Here is a 4,916-nt window from a genome sequence, read left to right as displayed (position 1 = left end):
GTACAATTACATCAATTGCGCTACCCCCCTCTAGAGCGCAATGCTGATTGGCTGGCACGGCTGGGTCATCTAGGTCAAAGTAAGCTAGGTTTTATGGGTTGTACAATACGCTAGTGCAATAACGCAGTAATGAAACGATGTCTGTTGGTAAAGAGCTTTACGTTATTAATCACAATATTATTAAAATATATATTTTGACAATACGCCTATTTACTACATCTCATTATGTAGTATTTAATTATAAAGCAAAATTATTGTCAATTCAGCAACATCATTGTTGGCGGCAAGATTGCTGTTTACAATTTCCCGGAATTACACAAACGTTTGTTTTCAGATTGTGATCTAAACCTACTCGTCATAACTGACCTATCAGTGTCATAGGTGCTTTCAGCGCTTATCCTGACACCTGAAGTATTTCACCAAACCGATGACTCATGTTAACGATTCCGCGTCGAAATGTGATGTGCAGTCCCATCACAGGGCGTCGGACAGCGCCCGTGTATCCGGAACTAGACTGACACTTAGTCTCGGAAAACATTTCTTTGAAATAATTTTAATTTTATTTTCTCAAAAGAACCTTCCCTCTTTTGCTGTTTCCATAGAAGAAACAAGGAAACTAGACTTGGTTAAGTTTGATCTATTTGATTTAGGATTTTAGTAAGGTAAAATTCCACTGTCATGGCGCAGGATTAACCCTGTATGTGCTACGGCTTATTAGTGTACCGAAGTAGCTATAGGCGCCTTTTAACTGGACCATTTGCTCGGGAAAAACAAATGATCACGTGGTATTTTCACGGAGTCTACTAGACATAGTAGTCTAAATGAGAGAGAGAGAGAGAGAGAGAGAGATTTATGCATGCTTGTGGTAAGAGGCGACTATAAACGGGTAAACGGGATCGGGTGGGCAGGCTTGCTGATCGATGCTCCTGATGTGTACCTGGATTGTCTGGTCCGGATTCGATTATTTACAGACGTCATAAAGCAATAATATTGCTGAGAGCTGCCTTAATCAAGATACAAAACAAACAAAGAAACAAAACAAAACATAAAACATGTAGGGTGTGGGGTCAGACAACGTGGGTTGCTGTAAGAGGCGACTAACGAGATCGGGTGGTCAGGCTCGCTGACTTGGTTGATGCATGTCATCGTATCCCAATTGCATGGATCGATGCTCATGATGTCAGTCACTGGACTGTCTGGTCCAGATTTGATTATTTACAGACCGCCGTCCTTATAGCTGGAATATTGCTGAGTGCGGCGTTAAACAACAAATAAACAAACAAACAAACAAACAACGTGTATACAGTATGCATGGAACTGCAGGCCCTTGGTCCCGAGAGGCTGCAATGTGCGGGGCCTTACTGGCGTCCCCTCCGTGATGCAGCGGGAATATTAATACTGCTAAAAGCGGCGTAAACCCAACTCACCCCTGAAAGGCTGACACCTGTGTTGTAAATATAGCTGCTTATACCTGTCCGTTATCCGGAGGTAGAAACCTATTTCACCGAGGTTGTATCTGAAATATTTCAAACTGTTAAAGTCATGCAGTGTGACAGCTTCCCGAGACAAGGGAGTTAACTGACTGTAAAAGTCCAGTTTCCACTGGACTGTTACAGTAAGTTAACTCCCTTTGCCTCGGGGAGATTGTAGTGTGACGTCATGTGTCCTTGAGTTTTCAGCTTGTGTCACTTCCCTGGTGTTGTAAATGCGCGTTTTTATGTTACTCAGGAAACGCAGCGTTGTGGCTGATTGTAAACGAGAATTGCTTAAACTAATTACAAGGAATCAGCACTGATTCCCTGCATAGTCTGCACGTTAATAGATATTGTTGTGAAACATGTAACAAAAGGCATGGAACGTTCATGCTTTGTTTTGTTTGTATCGACGCTTCCGGGAACCTTCGTCGAGTGAATGAATCATCATATACTGAATGAACAATCACCCAACGAATAGACAGAACACTATTGGAGGCGGTCCATAACAACGTCTGGCCTTTAAGTGCAACCTCTTATTGACAATTCAAGACTTAGCTGACGATGCCTCTGTGAACACCCGGGTTAGAATTGGTCGTCAGCAATCCATGCTTGTCGTAACAGGCGTCTAACGGGATTGTTTGTTTGTTGTTTAACGCCGCAGGCAGCAATATTCCAGATATACGTTGGCATGCATTAACCAAGTCAGCGATCCTGACCATCAGACCCCATTAGTCGCCTCATATGACAAGCATGGGTATGTCTTGACTGTAGGACCCCATCGCGGCTCTCGGCTATAGGGTTACTGAAGACCTATTCTAACCTGGATCTTCACGGGTACTAACGGGATTGCGTGGTCAGGCTCGCTGACTTTGTTGATGCATGTCCCATCTTATCCCAACTGCGTAGATAATTGTTCATGATATCAATTACTAGATTGTCTGGTCAAGACTCAATTATTTGCAGACCACCGTCATATATAGCTGGAATATTTCTGAGTGCGGCGTTTAATAACCGACAAACAAATAACCATAAATTTAACTTTTTCGATGTTAACATATATAAACAAATTGATATTCATATCAGTATTGAAAAATACATAAAAACATAGGGTTTTTAAAAATCATTTGGTGTTTTTAATATAACTGGCCTGTGTCGATTTTATTGTTCTTCAAAGTTACGACAAAGCAAAACCTCACGTTCAAAGGGAAGTAATCCATACACGCTGATATCAAGTATATGACGATGTTATTTTAAGGGTGCTTTACTTGATAAATATATACTGAACCAAATTAAAAACTTCACAATCCTAAAATTTTAACATTTTGACCAGTTATCATTGTGGGCCCTTATTGTGTATTTAAACAGTAATGGCCACGTATTGTCTTCAGATAACACCCGTATTTGTGCAGGTTAATCGATCAAAATCATGTGCACAGCACTATAGTGGAAAAGGTTTTTTTCACGTGCAACTGGTCACGTGGCCATAATACGTGTTTTGAGCCCTACTTGTTAGCAGTCATTAAAAAAAACAAGAAAACAAAAGTCTTTACGGCCATTTGTCATGCCACGCCTTTCAAATGTGCAACGTGAACGTGCCATCGGCATGTTGCAGACGGGAACGTCCGTAGCTGAAGTCGCAAGGACGATGGGTTGTAGTCGACGGACTGTTTATGATTTACAGACGCGTCTACAGCAAACGGGTACCACCGCTGAGCGCCCTCGGCCAGGTCGACCACGTGTGACGTCACATGCAGAGGATCGTCAGATTGTCTTACGTCACCCCCGTAACCGATTTTTGACGGCTACATGAACCAGAAATGAACTGTTTAGGGGTAGACTGAGTGCGCAAACTGTTCGAAACCGTCTGAGAACTGATCATATTCAAGCACGACGGCCATACTGCGGGCCGATTCTGACTCAATTACACAGACGTCAACGTCAATTGTGGGCACAGCGACACTTACGATGGACTCAGAGGAATTGAAATCAAGTCGTCTTCAGTGATGAATCTCGATTTAATCTTCGATTTGCTGATGGTAGGGCGAGGGTGTGGAGGCGCCGTCATGAACGTTAAGCCCAGTGTTGTGTACAGGAAGTTGACAGATTTCGAGGCGGAAGTGTCATGGTGAGGGGTGCTTTCTGTGGCAATGCACGTTCCAGGCTTCTTGTCATCCGTGGCAACCTCAACGCTGCTGCTTACCGCAACCAGGTACTGGCACCAGAACTTCTGCCTTTTATGGCAGCACATGGACCCGGTTTGATCTTCCAACACGACAATGCCAGACCCCACACAGCAATTTTGACAAGGAATTTCCTTCAGAATGCGGGAGTCAACGTCATGGACTTGCCGTCAAGGTCTCCCGACCTCAATCCCATCGAACACGTCTGGGATGCTCTTGGCAGAAGTCTGCGCACTCTCCAGAACCAACCACAGAATTTGCAAGATCTTGGCACCATTTTGCAGCAACAATGGCGTCGTCTTCCCAATCATGTGTTCACAAGCATCACGAAGTCCATGCGGAGGCGTTTTGTGGCAGTTGTCAACGCACATGGTGGCCATACACGCTACTGAACTTGTGTGCCATCAGATTCTCGTGCTTGGGACTTATGATTTAAACTGTTGATGTTATTACCGAAAACCGTAGGTGCCTGGAACAAATAATGGTTACCACCTTTAATTAAAATCCTTCTTTGGACATTAATGATTAAAAATTATCTTCTCTGATACATTTGTCATATATGGGATTACTTTTAAAAATGTGAAGTTTTTAATTTGACTCAGTATAATTACAAGACTTGTAAGGGGAACTAAGGCCCAGACCCGTCGTTTATTTGTTTGTTTGTTTAACGCCGCTCTCAGCAATATAAACAGCTATATGACGGCGGTCTGTAAAAAATCGAGTCTGGACCAGACAATCCAGTGGGTTGACATCATGAGCATCGAACTTGAACAGAAAGTATGGTCTTTAAATTGTATTAAGACACTAATTTTCCATTTTTATTTTGATCGAATAAATGTTTAGATCAAACTTAGTATTACGTTCTATCGTGAAAATAACTGTAGGCCTTTTTTGTTCTCTTGTTCAAAATTTGTTTACTGACTATTCTTGACATTTCCTTGTCAGGCTATTGTGTTGACCGCGTCATCTGCTCTCGTCACCTGTTCTGCTTGTGGACTATATACTCTAACACACTGGTGTTAAATACGTTAATACATAAACCATAAAGTCCTACTATACTTAACGCCAAAAGAAACGCGAACCATAAAATCATATACAGAAGATATTACCTTAAGAAGAGATGTTTCCAGAGTGTATCACTTAATAACAAAACTAACAATCAGTCAAGTGTTACCACAGTGTGTCTTTATTCCTATCACGATATGCAGCACGTGATTTCCAAACTGTACATGCTCATCCTACACAAGACTAATGGTGCGTA

Source organism: Haliotis rufescens, unplaced genomic scaffold (genome assembly GCF_023055435.1).
Source record: "Haliotis rufescens isolate VD_foot unplaced genomic scaffold, xgHalRufe1.0.p SCAF_31, whole genome shotgun sequence".
Taxonomy (NCBI): Eukaryota; Metazoa; Mollusca; class Gastropoda; order Lepetellida; family Haliotidae; genus Haliotis; species Haliotis rufescens.
Note: the sequence above shows the minus strand (reverse complement) of the source record.